Source organism: Eschrichtius robustus, chromosome 5 (genome assembly GCF_028021215.1).
Source record: "Eschrichtius robustus isolate mEscRob2 chromosome 5, mEscRob2.pri, whole genome shotgun sequence".
NCBI classification, from domain to species: domain Eukaryota; kingdom Metazoa; phylum Chordata; class Mammalia; order Artiodactyla; family Eschrichtiidae; genus Eschrichtius; species Eschrichtius robustus.
The window spans coordinates 58,870,963-58,893,371 of NC_090828.1; the positions used below are offsets into that span (position 1 = coordinate 58,870,963).

At 41.3% G+C, this 22,409-nt stretch overlaps 1 protein-coding gene across 3 annotated transcripts in view; it reads left to right on the forward strand.

Annotated features, from left to right (window-relative positions):
• WIPF1 (WAS/WASL interacting protein family member 1) overlaps positions 1 to 22,409 on the forward strand; it is a 120,006-nt gene that overhangs the window by 36,590 nt on the left and 61,007 nt on the right. Inside the window, exons 2-3 of one of the 3 annotated variants that reach the window (XM_068544889.1) lie at positions 1,145 to 1,227; positions 7,076 to 7,143. The exons of the other annotated variants lie outside the window; for them this stretch is intronic. The gene's annotated coding sequence lies outside the window, so the exon portion shown is untranslated. The remainder of the gene's footprint in view (positions 1 to 1,144; positions 1,228 to 7,075; positions 7,144 to 22,409) is intronic. 3 annotated transcript variants of the gene reach the window in all.

Consider the following 22,409-nt stretch of genomic DNA (forward strand, 5'->3'; position numbering starts at 1 on the left):
TTTGGTTGTTGGCTTCAGGTCCTTTAGTATGCCAAAGAACGACTCTGTCAGGTAGGGCTCTGGCTTTAAAGACAGCTGGCCAGAGCCTCTGCTTGATGATTCTGGTTTAGATTACATTACAGTGGCATAATCAAATGTACCAGAGTGCAGTGCATCATCAAGAGAACTTTCTTGACCTTTCATCTTCTTTTTAGCTGTTCCAAGTGCTCAGAAATGTGGTGCATGGTGTCTTTTTGCATGATTGCTAATGAGGAAAGCCTTTGGCATGACATAATGCTCCCCAAATCCCTGAGGGTCAGTGTAGAAACAATTGCTCTGGGGTCCGGCTGGACTGTTTGACCTACATTGTGAAGCACTGACTGCCAAGGGTGTGCCTTGCTGCAATTTCTCTCTGCACAACATATATGTGGTGTGCATGGGTTTAGCTTTCTCTGAGACAGAAGTTTTGGTGTATGTTGGAAATGACACTGGACTTGTAGTCAGAAGCTTTGGGTTTAAATCCCAGTTCTATCACTTATTTACTTGTTTGAACAAATCCCTTCAACTCTTGGAATCCCTTAGTCTCCCCTTTTGTATTATGAGAATGCTTAAAAAAATATTTACTTCATAAAATTTTATGCGGCTAAATTAATTTTTAAAATATGTTAGAACAGAAACACTCTTTTAAGGTATTTAATCACTTCTTCTTTGTGATCCAAACCAGGATCTCAGTCCAGTAAATTGAGAGTTAATGGCAGGGCTTCAAACAGTTGCTTCACCTTTATCCCTATTCCCTCCCTCCCACTGGGATTCTCCATGAAAAATTAAATATGGAATTTTAATGTTAACCTTTATTCAAACACATGCACTTATAGAAACACATACAAAGAATACCTGCTTAGGTATTTTATGGCCAGAATTTTCTCCATCACCCCTGCACCTATATCAAAGTTTTAAAAAAGTGGAAACCACCTCCTTTTTAGGGGGAAAAAAGGGTGGATTCTTGTTGATTACTGAGCTTTCTTAACTAGACATTAAGAAACTCAGAATTCTAGCCTCCTAAGCAGGTCTAGCAACATTTATTTTCTCATTTGGATTCTTCACCTCTTTAGAGGGTATGTTTACATTCTTGTGATCTTACTGTTGCACTCTTACCTAATTCTAGATTAGATTTCTCAGCTGATGATGACTTCTAGTGACTGGAAGTGAAGCAGCAGGAAACTCACCCTGACAGCCTCCCTTCTACAGGTACTTCTACAGATCTCCAAAGTGCTTGCATGTCTCAGAGTCCAGAATTTGCAGAAGCATTCCTTAAGATGTTCCTGGCTATATCCCAACCACTGCCCCTCTACCCCACACTCATCCACAAGATTTGTGAAAGCTATAGTAGCCAGTCCTTGTTGTAGGAAGGGGGAAGGGAAGTGAATGGAGACCTGGTCACATACTCTTTTAGAAGGGTTTCTAATACCTATGTAGTGTCATTCCCATATATACACAAAGTCTATTATTGTTATTAGCATGAATCTACCATTAAATTTCCCAAAGCAATAGACTGACCTTACCAATTAACAGGGTCCTACTATGCAGTTCTCTGATGTTCACCAAGAAAGGTCACATGTATTTGATCTTTAGAAAAAAGTATAGGTAGGATTTCTAAACCATTAGATATTAAAACACACACACAGAGCTAGGGGTGCTACAATAATAAAAACCATAGTCTATCAGCAAAGGTCAAGAAAAGAGGGAAAAAAAGTAAGAAGAAAACCATATGATAAAATAGCAAGCATAAGATAAACATATAACAATAAATGTGACTAGGTTAAATTCCTGTATTAAAATCAGTGACTCTCAGATTGATTAAAAAGATAATCCAGCTAAATGCTGTCTTTAGGAGCCTTTGTATACCAAAATTACACAGAAAGGCAGAAAATAAAGGGATAGGTTGGTGAATTCTAACTAACAAAACAAAAATAGGGATAGTAATATTAATTCTAAAAAGTGTGGGATTCAATGTAAAAAGAAATACTGAACAAGACATAAGAGAATAGATATAAATCAAACAAGATTCAATAACAATGAAACTTTATGTACTGAACATTTAGCACTGAATTAAAGTAAAATTTGTTAAAAATACAAGCAAAATAATGCAAATAAAAATATAAATAAATTTAAAAATTTAAAGCATAAATAAACTTTTCCATAATCATAGTGGGAGACTTTAACAAAATACTTTCAGAATTTTATCAAGTAAATAAAATTAAGTAGGAACAGAAGATTTGAATAACATAGTTATTATTATTAACCTAACCCAACAAATAGGAAGTATACACAGTTTTTTTAAAAGACCATGGATCATTTTCAAAAATTGATAAAATACTACACCACAAAGAAACTTAAACTAACCAAAAAGTAGACATATAACAATAACATAGCATTGAAAGTTACACAAGATGGCTCCTGCCCCTACCTCCATCCAAGCACTTGGAAACTAAGATATGGTCCTTTTAAATAATTCTTGGATCAAAAAGGAAATCACTACTGCAACTATAGACTATTTTAAAATTAACAATGAAAATACAGTGCACTGAATTATAGGGATTGTACTAAAAATATAGTTAGATAAAAAGTTAAGACTTTTATTTAAAGAACTGAAAAGAAAATAAGCTTAAAATTTAAGAAGCTAATAAATGAAAAACAAAATTAAACAACAAAGTAGGGGGAGGGAAATTATGAAGTTAAATTATTTACCTTTATGAGAAAAATTGTGAATTTTTTCCAATAAGAAAAAAAATTTGATTGGCAGTAAGGCAAAAGTTCAGAGTTAACAGGAAAGCTGCTGGAATGAGGCTGGAAAGCTGAGTTAATGGGCTAAAAGACACTGTCCCTGTCCTCACTGTCACTTAGGTTTGGCTGAGGTGAAAAGCATGTGCAAAAAATAATTAGAAAACAAGACTGTATTCAATAAAGTGCCCGTTTGTGAGTTATAGATGGTAAACCATCTATAGCAAAGAGAAGCATGAAGCTCTGAGTCTCTGGCTTCAAACTTATCAAGGGCCTCTGGGTGGTTATTTAGCTCCTCTAACTTGGCTACTTATCTGTGAAGTGGGGATCAGAGTACCTACCTCAAAGGGTTGCTGTGAGAATTAAAGTACACTGGGCCCTCTGTATCCACCGAAGTGGAACCTCGGATACACAGGGCTGACTGTAAGGGACTTGAGCATCCATGGATTTTGGTGTGTGTGTCGGGGGCGGGGTGGTGGTCCTGGTACCAATCCCCTGCAGATATCAAAGGACAACTCCGTGCATGTGGTAAGGGCTGCCAAAAAAAGTCAGTGTAGCATCTCTTCCAATCTCTTCTGGATGCTGGTGAGATGGTTAGGGCACAGTCAGTACCTTAGTATATTTTACACAGGAGTAGGACACATAATAATGTTTAGAGTACCCAAGTTCTATCTGCCTGGGTGAAAAGGCATTTTTCTGGGCATTTTATCTGTGACTGTCTTGAAATATGCCCATGGTGATTAGGTAAACGAGTCTCTGTCCATTAAAAGAAAAAAATCTGTAAAGCATGACACTCCCAAAGCAGCGGCAGTTCATGAGTTCCTGGCCATAGAGAAAGGAATGACCAGTTTTGCCATTATGTAATCAGACGGCTTCCCCAAGTAGGAAGGGGGGGGGACCAAGGAGTCTTTCCTGATCTGCTTCTGACCAGTAAGCACTTTTAGTCCTCATCTGTAAGAGTGAGGCATCATTCTTGCAACCATTTAGTGTCAGCATTAGGCTCCTCAGGCATGGTGACGGATTCTGAGATCTTGAAAAAGTGACATGGTAAATATAAAAGGAATCAGATAGTAACCCATAAAAAATTGAAAAGAACTTAATGCTTGAGGAGAATATGTGGTTTGAGGTAAAGTTAGAATGTGTCTGGGAGTAGGTAAAAATCTGTAGATGCTACACATCAAACCACTTTAGTCAAAATATTTGTTCAGTGGGGGAAAAATATCAGTGAAAGTAGTTAAGTGATGTCTATGGTCCAAACAAGAACTAATCGACTGCTCTACTTCCTCCATTCCCAAGACACCATCAGCTGTAAGGTGTACCATCAAATTTATGACAGGTGAGGAGGCGGGGGCAAGGACATGGTATTAAATGTATACTTTGGTTCCAGAAATGTTAGAATATGAAGGAAAAAAGCACTATCAACACAAACATGCATCTTGGAATTAAGGAAATGCAGAATTTCACTCAGTTGATGTTTTGGTGTTTTCTTGCTGGTAGAGGATAGGACTAATTTTATAAAAACAATTTTTAAAATGTTTACTAATACATGGGGCAGAACTAATGACAATTGAAGGCAAATTTAAGTTTTCTCAGACCCATAGATTTATTTTCTTTTATTCTCCTGTCAAGACAAAATAAGTAATGGACAGTTGGGGCGGTACTATACGTGATAAGTGTGGAGCATATTTTAGTGCCAGAAAATAATGAAATGCTCAAAAACAAAAACCAAGAAACAAAATATTGGTGGGAGAATGTCGAAGGAGCACAGGAGCCAACTGAAAGAGCTCTCACCAGTCAAAGGTAGAACAATTTGAGCGACAAAATTAGTAAAATAGTGTTGAATTACAACCCAAAGTATAAAATGAATACCTATGAGGCCATACTGATATAAATAAATGGTTGAAAAAATTGTTGAATGGGGAGAAGAGATAAATCTTCCGTGCAGAAGAATTCAAAATAATTTGTATAGATACTCCACCCTCAAGCTTTTCCTTCCGAAGTGTATGGTATGGAAGGGGGTGAGGAGCAACCTTCCAGTGGAGAAACCTGACAAACACTACCTCGGGTGATCAAGGCCAACATCAACAGTATTAAATTATGTTGATAGTATATTTGCTTGATCTGATGTGATTAAAATGGCGGTTTACCTCTGTGGTCTTCCTCCAAACAACACATCACCCCAGTATCATGAGAAAGACAACAGACAGATCCCAATTGTGGGACATTCTACAAAATACCTAACCAGTACTTCTCAGAACTGGTCATCAAAACCAGGGAAAGTCTGAGAAACTGTCACAGCCAAGAGGAGTCTAAGGAGACTTGATGACTAAACGTAATATGGTGTCCTGGATGGGATCCTGGAACAGATGCAGGACATTGGGGAAAAAAATTAAGGAAATCTAAATAACCTATGGCCTTTAGTTGATAATAATGTGTCAATATTGGGTTTCTTAATTGTTATTTATCATATTAAATGTAAGATTTTAATAGTGGGGAGATTGGATACAGAATGTGTGGGAACCCTACTATCTTCTTGATTTTTCTATAACTACAACTGTTCTAAAAGATAAAGTCTATTAAAATTCTTGTAATGCCTAAACAGAAAAAAAAAAAAATTCATGGACAGGAGGCCAGATTCTAGAGTTTAAAAGGAAGTTATAAGGCATTTTGTTGAGACCTTTAAAAATTCCACACAGAGCATGGCTGAAGCAGAACATATGTAACTGCTTAGTTGAAAAAAAATGGAACTGGCAGCTTAGCCCAGAATGTGACACTTCTAAATAAATTTAAATGGACTCATTATTATTTATCATCGATGGAGTATTTTGTTTTTCCAAGATGGCAAAGTTTTACCATTATTCCTATTTTAAAGCGAATGCCGTGCTTTCAGCCATCTTGACTCACTCAACTGGCTAATCTAACTGTACAGTTCAATCAGAAAACCAGCCATCAACTGTCAAAATGGTAAAAACAGTTATGCATGTTTTCAAAGCCAGAAATGCAATCATGTGGTGAGACTTCAGAGTTTTAGTGTTCTCCAAAGTTCTGACTCCCAGGGTTCGTTCCCTTACTCGGTATTCTCACATGGAAAACTTCTTTGAGGGAATTATAGGGTAATATTTTCAAGACTTGGAACAGTGAGCTTGTCTACGGTTACCTTCCTAAAAAACAACTTAAAAATGCCTTTAAAAGCATTTTTTTAAAAAAGAATTGCGCCAGCGTAGCCAAATAGAAACAACTTTGGGGTTTCTGCACTGGGTCAAGTTGCACAAATTGCAGAATATTCCCCTCTGTCCAGGACATCGTTTTACTCCCACATACCACTTCCTACATCCACAAATTCCAGTGTGTTGGACCTCCAGAGAGCTAGAGGAATTATAAAAGGAAAGAGGCGGGTACTGACCACAGGAACAAGTAAGCTAGAATGGCAGCCCGGGGCTTCTTGCTTGGTCCTGCCTCAGCTCTGCTCCAGACCTCCCCGCTCCAGGCCTCTCCCAGGTGCTCTTGCCAGGCCAGCATCAGGGTCCCCCATGGCCAGGGCTCACGTGCCTCCAGGAACCCCCCCAGCATCCCACAGGAAGACAAAGTCAGCCCTTTCAGGGGAAACCAAAAGGCTGGCATATTTTGGAGACCAGCAGGGGGGAAGTGTGTGCCAGTTATTTAGCCCTGGGAGGCAGGGAGTACTGTGGCTTTGTTTGCTGAGCCCAGAATTAGGGCACACAGTCCGTCAGCAGGACTAGCTAGACTGGATGTGAACTTGAGACTGTCCCCGGAAACCCAGGGTGAGTGGCCCATGTCTCTGCAGGGTGCAGAACCACGAGCCAGGCCCTGGGTATGCTCCTCAGGGCTGGTGTCCTCCAGAGAGGATCCTGGGGACAGCCTGGGTGCAGCACCACGGCCGCCCTTCCTCAGCAGTTCCCAGGGCAGTAGCACCAAGGCCTGTCCTGGTGGTAGGACAGCACCTAAGCCCCAGTGAGCTCAGCCGCCCCTACCCCAAGATGGGCAGCCCTGGGGCCCAAAAGTCTCTGTCTCTCCCTTTCTCCCCCTCCCTCCTTGTGGAGTCAGAAGAGCCAGGAGCCCGGATACTACTGTCCCCTGCCCCCCACCCCCTTTGCTTCTCTCCTCTTTACCTGAGCCCTAGGGATGCCTGAAGCCAGCTGGGGACCCCTGCGAGGACACAGCATTTCTTCAGACACAGGATTACCCCAGCGTGAAGCAGGCAGGGAGATGGTCTTATCACATGCCTCTGACCGCTCCTTGAACGAGTCAGAGAAGGTGCAGTGAGGAAGTATAATGTCACATGCAACACTTACAGGAAGCTGGCCAGAAGACAGAGGGGGAACTTGAGAACCTGGGTCATTTCAGCGGATTAAAACAACACAGGTTAGTGCCTTTTTTTTCTTCCCCTGAAAAATCTTTCATAGCCATTCTAAAATACCTAACTGGTTCTCTTTCCTTAAACCATCTTTAATTCTTTGCAATGTGAAGAAATTGCTCCGGCTTTGAATATAAGAGCCAGGACGTAGCTGGTAGCCACACGTTATTAGAGGAACAAGCAGCAAGCCATTATTATGAAAATGAAATTCTCAGAACCTCCTGCTTCCCTATTCAGAACTTCTGTACCCTAAAAAACAAACCTTCAGATGGTCGTTAAATGACTTATTTCATGGAATCCAGCTAAGCCTCTCCTTGAGTTTCCCTATTAGCATAAACTGGGACACATCATTTTGTGTTTGCAGGCAGATGCCGGGTGTTCAAAGGGCGGTAGAAAATGCAGCAATAATGTGTGGACAAACTCGCTGCAAGGCGGCATGCAAAAGTTTGTTGTTTTTATGCACTTTTTGCCTGGCAGAACGAATCTTTTGGCTTGTATTTCCTGTTAAAATAATTTCTTGTATCATTATATATAAATTCTTAAGTTCCCTTTTCTTTTATACATTTTTTTCTGCCTTCTTCCTTTCCGTGTTCTTTTTTTGTTTTTTTTTTTTTTTTTTTTTTGCAATTTTCCTTCTTTTTATTAACAGAAAATGGGAGTAGAGGGGTGTGGGCAGTTTGAATGTGGGATGAGGAAGTCCCCTGCCTCCCCCTGCCCCAGGGTTTCAGAGCATAGCCTGGGGCTGTTATGTGCAGGGTGTATAGAAGCCATGAGGTCTGTCACTAGAGCTTTGTGTCTTCAGCTTGTGCTTCCTCTAGAAAGGAAGATTTGAGGAGTCTAGAGAAGAGCCCAAGAGATGGTTAAAGCATTGGAAATTAGAGCCCAGAAACAGCTAAAGGGCCCAAGATTATTCATCCTGTGGTCCTTGAGGGACAGTTTAATACAGAACTTCAGTAAAAGGCTCTTACACAACGGCCTGCCGCTTGCAGACCTGTATGACAAAGGAAAATGTCTCAAATCTGAGTGAGAGGAAGGAAGTTACTACCTTCTTGGACTATCATTAAGCACTAAAACAGGTTAGCCAGAGAGATTGCCGAGCTTTTTTCTGGGCCGTTTGAAAACGAACGAGCCTTCTTCTGTGGCTGTTCACGTGTTAACAGAGGCAGGGAGAGAAAGGCAGAGAAGACCCCAGGTTTGGGAGCTTCTTGTTTCCTTCTCTTCATTCCAAAGTGTACTACAAAGTGTCTGTGCTGAAAAACAGAACGACAACGGGGTGAGGGGTTAGTGGACCCATGTGTTGTTTATGTCCCAGTACTGCAAAATAACCAAAACTGTGAGGCAAGAGAAAAAAAATCATTGTTGATGTCCTCAGATTGCCACATTTTTTTCGTGTTTTGCTACCATGTTATGCAAGAAGATGGAGAGGAAGCTGACAGACTATGGGAGGATTCTAAGTTGGAGATCTCTCAGCCCAAGTGGTTGCAGAAACCCTGCCCTAGCTCTGACTGAGGCAGCCCACGTTTCCACTGGGGGTGGGAGCTGGAGGGGAGATTGGACTCTATTTGATGTTTGGAGCCCTTTGCACAAATAAATGCCTGGAGGAGACACATGGAGGAGCACTGCCGTGGACAGGTCTCTTGCACATGGCACCAGGAGCTCTCCTGAGCACCAGAAAGAGGCTTACAGCTTAGCCGTGGCTGGACATCCCTAGAAGGAGCTCTTCTTTCGGTTTTGTTTTGGTTTTTAATTGGTCCTAGAGGTTTGTTGTTCAGGGAGTTTTGTATTCTGCTAATCTGCTGCTCGTAGCAGAAAAGGGCTTTTTATTTTGTTAAATACTTTCCAGATGGACCTGACATCTTTTTTCTTGGAGTGCATCCTTCCAAAAGCTGTTTCCCTTTCTCCTGGGGGAATCTGTTCTCTCCCCAGCCATTTCTCCAGCTTTCTACCTTTACTGTGCTCCTTTGTGTCTGAGATGCAAGACAAGGTTTATAAAGTGTCATTATTATGCAGCGCCTCTGATCCCCAAATCTGGAGGTGGTTTCGGAAAAAGAAAAAGACAAAAAGAAGAGAACTCAGAATGGCAAGAAGGTGGTAGATCGTGTTGGATGGTGGAGAACACCTGGAATATTAATCTCATGTGTAATTCTTAGACAGGAAGTACTGCCAGTTCAGTGTGAAGGTCAAAAGTAGAAAGAGAGAAGTGGTCATCTTTTATCTGGAGAAAAGATGCTGAATTTCATGGGGAGGGACTGCATGGGCATGTTACTGAATTCTCTAAATAAGAAGAGGAAGGGGGTTGACTTCACATATCCCTCCTCTCCTGGACCCTGACATTTAGGCAGGCCTCTTTTCCCCAGAATCCCAGATAATGCAGAGTAGCACTTCAGAATCAGCATCCACAGATGTTTGGGTTGCCTGAGTTTCAGAGGAGTGAAATGGTGAGATATTCAAAATATTCATGTTAGTGGAGAAAAAGAAAATAAAAAATAAAACTCTGATGAGTGCAACCATATAGTTGAATTTATCCTCGGCCGTCGTTTTGAGTTGGCATCAGCAAGTCTGTAGGCCAGCTCTCTGGGCCTCTCAGAGAGAAGTTCCTGGGTGTGTCTGAGGTATTATTATCAACACTAGCATACTGGGAGCCATAGATTTGGGTTTTTCCAACTGTGGTAAAACACACATAAAATTTACCATCTTAACTATTAAATGTGTAGTTCAGTAGCGTTAAATATATTCACATTGTTGTACAACTCATCTCCAGAACTTTTTCATTTTGTGAAATGGAAACTCTATAGCCATGAAACAACAACTCTCCATTTCCCCTCCCCCAGCCCCTGGCAACCACATTCTACTTTCTGTTTCTATGAGATTGACTACTCTAGGTACTTCATATAAGTGGAAGCATACAGTATTTGTCTTCTTGTGACTGCTTTACTTCACTTTGCATAATGTCCTCAGGGTTCATCCATGGTATAGCATGTGTCAGAATTTCCTTCCTTTTTGAGGCTGAATGTATATGTACAGACCACTTTTCCATTATATGTACAGACCACATTTTCTTTATCCATTCATCTGTGGATGACATTTGGATTGCTTCCACCTTTGGCCTTTGTCACTAAAGCTGCTGTGAACATGGGTGTCCAAATACCTCTTTGAGACCCTGCTTTCAATTCTTTTGTATATATATCCAAAAGCGGTATTGGTAGATCATATGGTAATTCTATTTTTAATTTTTTGAGGAATTGCCATACTGTTTTCCATAGCAGCTACACCCTTTTACATTCCCACCAACAGTGCCCAAGGGTTCCATTTTCTCCACAACCTAGCTAATAACTTGTTGTTTTCTGTTTTTTTTTTTATAGCAGCCATCCTGATGGATGTAAGATGATATAGTTTTGATTTGCATTTTTCTAACAATTAGTGATATTGAGCATCTTTTTTTTTTTTTTAATTTATTGTATTTATTTATTTTTGGCTGCATTGGGTCTTTTTTGCTGTGTGTGGGCTTTCTCTAGTTGTGGCGAGCGGGGCTACTCTTCATTGTGGTGCTCTGGCTTCTCATTGCAGTGGCTTCTCTTGTTGCGGAGCTCAGGCTCTAGGCGCGTGGGCTTCAGTAGTTGTGGCACATGGGCTCAGTAGTTGTGGCTCACAGGCTCTAGAGCGCAGGCTGAGTAGCTGTGGCGCATGGGCTTAGTTGCTCCACAGCATGTGGGATCTTCCCGGACCAGGGCTTGAACCCGTGACCCCTGCATTGGCAGGCAGATTCTTAACCACTGTGCCACCAGGGAAGCCTGAGCATCTTTTTATATGCTTGTTGTTGTTTGTATATCTTCTTTGGAGAAATGTCAGTTCAAGTCCCTTGCCCATTTTTTAATGAGGTTATTTGGTTTTTTGTTGTTAAGTTTTAAGGGTTCTTTATGTATTCTAAATATTTAGGGAACTGTAGATTTTTTAAGTATTGTATGTGCAGGTTCTAATGTTCACATTATCTACTAGGAACCAGCTGCCTCCTGTGATCTACACCCTTGGGAAAGAGCATGAGTTTCAATAATATGGGTTTTTTTTTCCAACTGTATGATTTTTATCCTAACTCTGGAGTGCTATACAAAATCTCAGTCATTTTCAGCTTATAAGTAGTTTGGTTTTTGAGAACTGACAAAGGTGAAGAGAAGGAAAAGAAAGGGAAGAGCTTGGGGCAATGCTTTTTATTCCTTCCATAATTTATACTTTTTCAGCTATGTAAACGTCAGGAAAAAGGCTTATCCTCAATTCTGTTGACTAAAACTAGACCCTGTGCAAGAATAAACATACTTTCTGAGAATCATCCAGTAATTATGTCTTCTTATACCACCCTCCCTCCAAACCCACAGACTTGAATTCACCTCAGATTACGAAACCATTATCATTTTCCTTCATGAATGCCTCAAACAAAATGTATTTTGCTTCTGAGTAGTAAGGACCCAAAGAGGACTTGGTCTGCTGTCCCAGGAAAAGGAGCAAGAACAGTGGGCCTCTTCTGGAGCTGTGGCCGGGGGGTTTGTGTAGATTTCAGATTTTCAGGAAGGAACTGGTAGGGAAGATGTGATGGGCAGGCGGGCGCAGTGCTGTGTAGGGCTGCTTTTGCTGGAGGTGCTACTTCTAAATGGAGTATCATTGTGTTTAGGGAAGGGATTGCCTGTGTGCCCGACTGATTCTTCACTCTACCGTTTCAATTTCCCTCCACTTCTTCATCAGTTAGAAAGTTGGTGCTGTTTCCCCCCCCCCCACAAAAAAAAGCCTTAGTGTCCCTCCTCTCCTCTCCCCCACACCCCCCCCCCCAAAAAGCAAGCTATCAGGAAATGACAAGAACAGTAGCATTTATTTGTTTGTTGATGAAAGGACAGAGAAAGCTTTGTCTTGAAAAGAATAACAAAATAAACTGGGAAAATATGAGTCCTGGAGGTGGAACCCTGTTATGATGCAATAAACCGACAAACTTCAGAGGCACCTCTTCCTAGTGTACATGACATCCTGTGCCAGTTCCACCCGGAGGTATTCATACACCACCAACATTGTAATTTCTCCATACTAATTCGAAGTTACTGCTTTGAGACTGTCAGACTAGCTAGATACTTACCAGAATGTCTGTTTTTGATACTTTCTGGTATGAATTAGGCTAGCTTTCTGCTTTTGTTTGTGCCTGTGTTTAAATAATATGTCATATTTTAGGTTCACTCATTGTATTGGTTTGTAATCCTAGTGTGACTTAAAAACAGAGACTTTTTTTTTTTATATAGTAGGATACATGTTTGCACACATGCATGTACCCACCCCTCCTAAAAATTCTTTAGGGCATATGCTTCCTCAGTTAAAAGTCATTAGATGATATCTTGGCACCTACAGTTATTTAGAATATGCTGCTCACTTCAGGCTAGGCAGTTATTCATGTATTATACCTATAGATTCGTTTGGAGGGTCTGCTAGTGAATTGCTCTTCTTTCAATAAATCACTGACTTATTAAATGGTGGTTTGGAGCATCTTTGATTTCCAGGCTGGCTACGGAAAGATTTGGTCTTCCTTAAAGGCTTTAGAGACCTGTAGAATGATCCTGGCTCCTGGAAACTGGGTGTGGGACCAGTAGAGGGGCTGCCCAATACCTCACCAGCTTGCTACGCAGACAGATGCACGGAGAGAGCTGCTAAAGGACAGGAATTGGTGTTCCAGCTCCGCCCTCTCACTGTGGTGTGACTTCTTAGGAAAGTCCCAGTTCCAGAAGTCATTTAACCAACTGAACATTCTTGATGGGCTGCCACCAGGGCTTCGCCTAAAACCTCTTTCAAAGCAAACAACATGTGCCTTCACTCTTTCTCTCCTTCCCTTTGCGTTCCCTCTTCTTGCCCATCACCTCGTGAAAACTGAGACCAGAACTCACCTGCACAGACAGCTTGCTTCCTCCCCCAGCCCCACCTCTAATCTTTATGTTCCACTTCCTCAGAGCATTTAATACCCTTCCCTGCAAAACAGGGACAAATCAAGGCTGATGAGCATAGTTGCCAGAATGAAAGTGTTTGAGTGGTTTTTCATAGGAAAAATAATTGGGGGGGAGGGCGGGGGAAATAATGTTCTTATGAGATAGATCCTGATGAATATGGAAGGGTGGATAGTTTACTTTTTTAAAGCTTTTTAAAAGGGTTCATAAGGAGGTAGCAGTAAGGGAAAGGGAATTGAAAAGGCCAGAGGATAATTTGCTCTAAAAGACAAAAAAGTTAGGTTATTCAAAAACTATTTTTTTCTCCTACTTCAGTGCCAGGAACATCTGGCCTTGGGAAAAGTTTCGGAAACAGGGTTTCAGATGCTGTTGTCATTATTTAAAACTTAAAGAGGTAGGTAAAAAATAGAACTCTGGGTTTTTAGAAATAGAAGGGATCTTCAAGGGTTCAATCCCCTCATTTTTAATTTTTTTATTTTTATTTTTTAAATTAATTTTTTTTTGGCTGCATTGGGTCTTCGTTGCTGCACGTGGGCTTTCTCTAGTTGCGGCGAGTGGAGGCTACTCTTCATTGCAGTGCAGGAGCTTCTCATTGCGGTGGCTTTTCTTGTTGCGGAGCACGGGCTCTAGGCGTGTGGGCTTCAGTAGTTGTGGTACGCAGGCTCAGTAGTTGTGGCTCACGGGCTCTAGAGCACAGACTCAGTAGTTGTGGCTCACGGGCTTAGTTGTTCTGTGGCATGTGGGATCTTCCTGGACCGGGGCTTGAACCCGTGTCCCCTGCATTGGCAGGTGGATTCTTAACCACTGCGCCACCAGGGAAGCCCTCCCCTCATTTTTAGATTTGGAAACTGAGGCCCCAAAAGGTTAGGTGATTTGTCTTGGCCAAAAGAGCTAATTAGTGAGAGTGGTGAACATCAATCACGGCTCCTGGCTCCTGGCTCCAGCACGGGCTGCAATGTTGAGAGCTCCCAAGGACTTGGAGAACTTCTACCCCTCTGGGATCTACAGAGGCCAGACCCATGCCTAAGAGGGGCAGGCCAAGCAACTGAGGAGCTTATAAGCTCACAAAACTCCAGCCAAGTGACCTCTATTTCTGGAAGGTGGCACAGCAATATGGGTATAACCTTATCAGTAGACTCCTAATCCATCCTACCTGGAGAAAGTTTGTGTGCAGTGAACGGTGAAGAGGACAGCCCAGAAAGGAAAAATTCCCAGCGGTTGCCCAGGATTGGCCAATAAGAGAGACCCTCAATCTTGTGGACATGACTGTGGATTGAGAGGGGTTGTCCATTGAGCAGTGTGGCTGAAGATCAGGCCCAGATTAAGTAACCTTTCCAGTGACCATGGCCCAGATTAAACAGCCTTCAAGAGGCTTACCCATCCTTAGCCCTGATTCCAAGATCCCTGAACCACCTTCTGAACATTAAATCAGCTTCCTTGCTACCACTATCTCAGAAGAGTATATTCTGGACAATGACCATGGTCACTGGAAAGAAATGCCATCATTTGTGAATTCTGGTGTGCCAGGGAGCCTCTCGTGAATTTGTAAGATGGGTCGGTCATTCTGAGTCTGATCCCTCTGATTCCCAGATAAAAAGGAGATTTGGGGACCTCTGTGGCGAAGTCCCTGTGCTGGAAGTGTGGTGATCTACCCCTCCCCGGGAATGCCACTCCACAGGGTCTTTCCTGGGCAAGCAGCAGCCTCTCCTCAGTGTCAATTCTACTTCTTTGTCACTCCTCTTTAAAATGCCACAAGCATTATAAAAAGAAAATGAAATATAATATGTGGGTCCTGCAATTGGACATTACAAGCCCTTTTTTGGACTCTTGATATTTTATGGGGTCTTTTTTCTGCCCTTTGGGGGGCATTTTCCCTTAATTCAGAAATATTTACTGAGCACCTTCCCTGTAGATCTTAAATTCTAGGTGGGAGATGTGGACAATAACAAAACCCTAATAAAATCGTATGTCACGTGGTATAGTACAAGGTTAAAAGTAGCGAGGACTGTGGAAGAAGTGCAGCAGGGTAGGAAGAGTGGCAAGGCAGGGGTGGGTGTATGGATTTAAGTGGGGCAGGTAGGGTGATTGTCACGGAGAAGGTGGCATTTGAGTGAAGACTTGGAAGAGGTGAGAGAATGCGCCTTGCAGTTACCGGGGGAAAGGCACAGGGGCCTTGAGGCAGGAGCAAGCCTGGCATATTCAAGGAATAAGGAGGAGCTGGTGTGACCAGGCAGAGTAAGTGAGGGGGAGGGAAGTAGGGGGAAGTACTGGAGGGCCTTGTAGGCCCTTGTAGGACTCTGGCTTTCAATCAAGAGTGAGAGGGAGCTTTGGGATCACTTTGAGCCATGGAGAGACGATGATCTGGCTTTGTTCTTTAAAGGATGCCTCTGGCTACTGTATTGAGAATACAGTACAGGAGAGTAAGAGTTGAAGAGAGAGACTATTCCAGTACTCTGGTGAGAGATGAGGGTGCCTTGGACCAGGGTGGCAGCACTAGACATGACGGTGAGGGATAATCAGAGCCTGTTTTTTTTTTTAATTGAAGTTTCATTGATCTACAATGTCATGTTAGTTTCGGGTGTACAGCAAAGTTCATGTTCTTTTCCATTATGGTTTATTACAGGATATTGAATATAGTTACCTGTGCTATAAGATAGGACCTTGTTGTTTATCCGTTCTATATTTAATAGTTTGCACCTGCTAGTACCAAACTCCCCATCCAACCCTCCCCTGCCCCTCCCCCCTTGGCAACCGCAAGTCTGTTCTCTATGTCTGTGAGTCTGTTTTGTAGATATGTTCATTTGTGTTGTATTTTAGATTCCACATATAAGTGATAGCATGTGGTATTTGTCCTTCTCTCTCTGAATTACTTCACTTAGTATGATAATCTCCAGGTCCATCCATGTTGCTGCAAATGGCATTATTTCATTCTTTATGGCTGAGTAGTATTCCATTGTGTGTGTGTGCATATATATATATATATATATATATATATATATATATATATATACACCACATCTTCTTTATCCATTCATCTGTCAATGGACGTTTAAGTTGCTTCCATGTCTTGACTATTGTGAATAGTGCAGAGCCTGATTGTTTTGAAGGTAGAACAAGATTAACTGTTGGATTGAACGATGATAAGTGGAAGAGAGGAGTCAAGGAAGACCTCAAGGATTTTACCCTAAGCATAGGAAGAATGGAAGTGCCATCAGACTGAGACAGGGAAGGCTGTAAGTAGAGCAAGGGGGTGGCAGGGAAGGGGAGATCTATGGAGTTTAGTTTGGGATGTGATGAGCATGAGAGGTCTGTTAGACAGACATTGCATGGAGATGTTGAGTAGGCTTGGATATGTGTCTACACACAGGAGATAGAATCCTAGAAGAAATTAATCTTCCATAATGGTCTTAATGGTTGAATATTACTCCTCAATGCACCTGTAGCTTCTAAAACTCCTATAAAAAACATGAAATGGAACTCTGCATAAGGACTTACTCATTGATTGATTTCTGGGACTGAAATCAGAGAGAGAATGTTTACTTAAGTAAACGAGAGCGGAAGGATCTGGGTTTTTGTTTTAGGCCTTGCCTTTTACTGTTTAACCCTCAGGGATTCCATAATTCTTCTTCTTATTATTTTTTTTAACATCTTTATTGGAGTATAATTGCTTTACTGTGTTGTGTTAGTTTCTGCTATATAACAAAGTGAATCAGTGGTATGCATACATATATCCCCATATCCCCTCCCTCTTACATCTCCCTTCCACCCTCCTTATCCCATCCGTCTAGGTGGTTGCAGAGCACCAAGCTGACATCCCTGTGCTATGCAGCTGCTTCCCACTAGCTATCTATTTTACATTTGGTAGTGTATATATGTCAGTGCTACTCTCTCACTTCGTCCCAGCTTACCCTTCCCCCTCCCCGTGTCCTCAAGTCCATTCTCTATGTCTATGTCTTTATTCCTGTCCTGCCCCTAGGTTCATCAGAACCATTTTTTTTTTTTAGATCCATATATACGTGTTAGCATAGGGTATTTGTTTTTCTCTTTCTGACTCACTTCACTCTGTATGACGGACTCTAGGTCCATCCACCTCACTACAAATAACTCAATTTTGTTTCTTTTTATGGCTGAGTAATATTCCATTGTATATATGTGCCACATCTTCTTTATCCATTCATCTGTTGATGGACACTTAGGTTGCTTCCATGTCCTGGCTATTGTAAATAGTGCTGCCATGAACATTGTGGTACATGACTCTTTTTGAATTATGGTTTTCTCAGGGTATATGCCCAGTAGTGGGATTGCTGGGTCATATGGTAGTTCTATTTTTAGTTTTTTAAGGAACCTCCATACTGTTCTCCATAGTAGCTGTATCACTTTACATTCCCACAAACAGTGCAAGAGGTTCCCTTTTCTCCACACCCTCTCCAGCATTTATTGTTTGTAGATTTATTGATGATGGCCATTCTGACCAGTGTGAGGTGATAACTCATTGTAGTTTTGATTTGCATTTCTCTAATGATTAGTGATGTTGAGCATCTTTTCATGTGTTTGTTGGCAATCTGTATATCTTCTTTGGAGAAATATCTATTTAGGTCTTCTGCCCATTTTTGGATTGGGTTGTTTGTTTTTTTGATACTGAGCTGCATGAGCTGCTTGTATATTTTGGAGATTAATCCTTTGTCAGTTGCTTCATTTGCAAATATTTTCTCCCATTCTGAGGGTTGTCTTTTGGTCTTGTTTATGGTTTCCTTTGCTGTGCAAAAGCTTTTAAGTTTTATTAGGTCCCATTTGTTTATTTTTGTTTTTATTTCCATTTCCCTAGGAGGTGGGTCAAAAAGGATCTTGCTGTGATTTACGTCATAGAGTTTTCTGCCTGTGTTTTCCTCTAAGAGTTTGATAGTGTCTGGCCTTACATTTAGGTCTTTAATCCATTTTGAGTTTATTTTTGTGTATGGTGTTAGGGAGTGTTCTAATTTCATTCTTTTACATGTAGCTGTCCAGTTTTCCCAGCACCACTTACTGAAGAGGCTGTCTTTTCTCCATTGTATATTCTTGCCTCCTTTGTCAAAGATAAGGTGACTGTGCGTGGGTTTATCTCTGGGCTTTCTATCCTGTTCCATTGATCTATATTTCTGTTTTTGTGCCACTACCATACTGTTTTGATTACTGTAGCTTTGCAGTATAGTCTGAAGTCAGGGAGTCTGATTCCTCCAGCTCTGTTTTTCTTTCTCAAGATTGCTTTTGCTATTCGGGGTCTTTTGTGTTTCCATACAAATTGTGCAATTTTTTGTTCTAGTTCTGTGAAAAATGCCATTGGTAGTTTGATAGGGATTGCACTGAATCTGTAGATTGCTTTGGGTAGTATAGTCATTTTCACAATGTTAATTATTCCTGTCCAAGAACATGGTATATCTCTCCATCTGTTCGTATCATCTTTAATTTCTTTCATCAGTGTCTTATAGTTTTCTGCATACAGGTCTTTTGTCTCCTTAGGTAGGTTTATTCTTAGGTATTTTATTCTTTTTCTTGCAATGGTAAATGGGAGTGTTTCCTTAATTTCCCTTTCAGATTTTTCATCGTTAGTGTATAGGAATGCAAGAGATTTCTGTGCATTAATTTTGTATCCTGCTACTCTACCAAATTCATTGATTATCTCTGGTAGTTTTCTGGTAGCATCTTTAGGATTCTCTACGTGTAGTATCCTGTCATCTGCAAACAGTGACAGTTTTACTTCTTCTTTTCTGATTTGGATTCCTTTTATTTCTTTTTCTTCTCTGATTGCTGCGGCTAAAACTTACAAAACTATGTTGAATAATAGTGGTGAGAGTGGGCAACCTTGTCTTCTTCCTGATCTTAGAGGAAATGGTTTCAGTTTTTCACCACTGAGAACGATGTTGGTTGTGGGTTTGTCATATATGGCCTTTATTATGTTGAGGTAGGTTCCTTCAAATGCCTACCTTCTGGAGAGTTTTTATCATAAATAGGTGTTGAATTTCGTTGAAAGCTTTTTCTGCATCTATTGTAATGATCATATAGTTTTTATCCTTCAATTTGTTAATATGGTGTATCACATTGATTGTTTTGCATATATTGAAGAATCCTTGCATTCCTGGGATAAACCCCACTTAATCATTGTGTATGATCCTTTCAATGTGCTGTTGGATTCTGTTTGCTAGTATTTTGTTGAGGATTTTTGTGTCTATGTTCATCAGAGATATTGGCCTGTAGTTTTCTTTTTTTTTTTTTTAATTTTTATTTATTTATTTATTTATTTTTGGCTGTGTTGGGTCTTTGTTTCTGTGCAAGGGCTTTCTCTAGTTGTGGCAAGTGGGGGCCACTCCTCATCGCGGTGCACGGGCCTCTCACTGTCGCGGCCTCTCTTGTTGCGGAGCACAGGCTCCAGACGCGCAGGCTCAGCAGTTGCGGCTCACGGGCCCAGCTGCTCCGCGGCATGTGGGATCCTCCCAGACCAGGGCTCGAACCCGTGTCCCCTGCATTGGCAGGCAGACTCTCAACCACTGCGCCACCAAGGAAGCCCTGTAGTTTTCTTTTTTTGTGGCATCTTTGTCTAGTTTTGGTATCAGGGTGATGATGGCCTTGTAGAATGAGTTTGGGAGTGTTCCTCCCTCTGCTATATTTTGGATGAGTTTGAGAAGGATCAGTGTTAGCTCTTCTCTAAATGTTTGATAGAATTCGCCTATGAAGCCATCTGGTCCTGGGCTTTTGTTTGTTGGAAGATTTTTAATCACAGTTTCAATTTTAGTGCTTGTGATTGGCCCGTTTATATTTTCTATTTCTTCCTGGTTCAGTCTCGGAAGGTTGTGCTTTTCTAAGAATTTGTACATTTCTTCCAGGTTGTCCATTTTACTGACATATATTTGCTTGTAGTAATCTCTCATGATCTTCTGTATTTCTGCGGTGTCAGTTGTTACTTCTCCTTTTTCATTTCTAATTCTGTTGATTTGAGTCTTCTCCCTTTTTTTCTTGATGAGTCTGGCTAATGGTTTATCAAGTTTGTTTATTTTCTCAGAGGACCAGCTTTTAGTTTTATTGATCTTTGCTGTTGTTTCCTTCATTTCTTTTTCATTTATTTCTGATCTGATCTTTATGATTTCTTTCCTTCTGCTAACTTTGGGGGTTTTTTTGTTCTTCTTTCTTCAATTGCTTTAGGTGTAAGGTTAGGTTGTTTATCTGAGATGTTTCTTGTTTCTTGAGGTAGGATTGTATTGCTATAATCTTCCCTCTTAGAACTGCTTTTGCTGCATCCCATAGGTTTTTGGTTGTCGTGTTTTCATCATCATTTGTTTCTAGGTATTTTTTGATTTCCTCTTTGATTTCTTCAGTAATCTCTTGGTTATTTAGTAGCATATTGTTTAACCTCCATGTGTTTGTATTTTTTACAGTTTTTTTCCCTATAATTGATATCTAGTCTCATAGTGTTGTGGTCGGAAAAGATACTTGATATGATTTCAGTTTTCTTAAATTTACCAAGGTTTGACTTGTGACCCAAGATATAGTCTATCCTGGAGAATGTTCCATGAGCACTTGAGAAGAAAATGTACTTCTTTTTTTTGGCTGCATCTCATGGGATCTTAGTTCCCCAACCAGGGATCAAACCTGCGGCCCCTGCAGTAGAAGCGTGGAGTCTTAACCACTGGACTACCAGGGAAGTCTCCATAATTCTTATTTTTAAGAAAAAAAATTTTAGCAGCATAGGCAAAAGCAAAGTTTTTTTTTTTTTTCAGATGCTCAATACCTAAAGAAATCATGCTTTTCTTTGCGTATATGTCAAGGCAATTGAAGAAAATATTATAAGGTTCTTTTCATCTTTTAATGTTTATGTTTATATTATCTTGATTTGAAATTGCATTTATTGTGATTGAAACAAATGTTAGCTAGTTATACAAATATTAATGAATTAATGTATGTTAGCTATTTTCCTGGAAAAAAGGAGGTATGTTAACCTCATTCAGTAGGGAGAACGCTGAGTTCTCATAGGTTGGATCTAAGTCTGTGCAAAACCTATTGAATACATTTGACCTCTAAATTCGCCCTTTGTCTGCTTTTTAGTCAGCTTGAGTGAACAAAGAAGATCTATTTAAGAAATACTTGGATTGGTACACTGGAGTAACACTGGAAGTTCCTACCCCAAACAGAGACTAAAAGTTTTTATTCTCAATCTTGTACTCAGTTTATAAGAGTATCTATCAATTTTGTCTTTGTCTCATTAGACCCTCGACCAGCCTACAAGGCAGGCTCTGTGTGAGCCCCGTTTACAGAAGTTTTTACATTGCCTCAGAGGGGAAGTGACTGGGCTGCAGTCCCCTGAGCCAGAGTTCAGACCCAGGGCTACCTGTAGCCAAAGCCTCCCCTACTCTGCTTACCAGAAGCAAGAGCAAAGTAAACCAACTAGAGCATTTTAGTAAAATAATGTAGACCAAGAGGCACTGCAGAATGACCTCTTTTATGAAAAAGTAAAACTTGGGCTCCATTCAGGAATTTCAGGTAGTTGCTAAACCAGTCCTTGAAATGAGAGGGTACACGAAAAAAGTCTCTTTTTTCATCTCTGCCCCGTAGGGTGGTGGGGCTGCTTGGGTGGTGTGATGCCTGTGGACTAAGAACAGCCCCTCCATCAAACTTATAGGAAACACCGAGCCCTCTCTTGCGTAGAAGTCCATTGGTGCCAGCGGGCAGCAGCTGTCCAGGCTGCTCCTAGAAGGTGCCTGGGAGCTGGGAGACTGCAGCCAGCCAGCCCTGAGAAGACATGAGCAGGGGGTTCTGAGAGCCTTGGAAGTGGTCCAGGACCCAGAGGCACTGACCTCAACTCCAGGCGCAGAAAGAAGGGCTGGGCTCTGTCCCCACAGTACAAGCCAGACGGAGTGCCGAAGGGCAATAGGGTCAGCTCTTACGCTGGAACCCTCCATGGGCACCCTTGGGAGGAGCAGCCCCCCACTGCAGCAGATGATATTCACACTGTTAGCACTGGTGCAGCCGCGCTGGTTTCTAAAATACTGAGATGCTTCAAAACCCGTTGGTGACTCATCACCAACCTCAGTCACCCGAGTACACCCCAGCACCCCTAAGACCTCTCCCATATTTCAGCAACTAAGGATTAATGCCTGGAACAGCAAGGGGTGCCCCAGGACCCTGCTGCAGCATCAGACATTGTTTGGATTGGTTATTGCCTGTGCCTTATTGGTTGTTAAATATTTTGAATATAACTCCTGTCTCACCCCCAATACAGTGGAACACCTAGGCATTTCTGTGAGCAGGCGATGACGAATTTTGATTGGGGTCCAGGA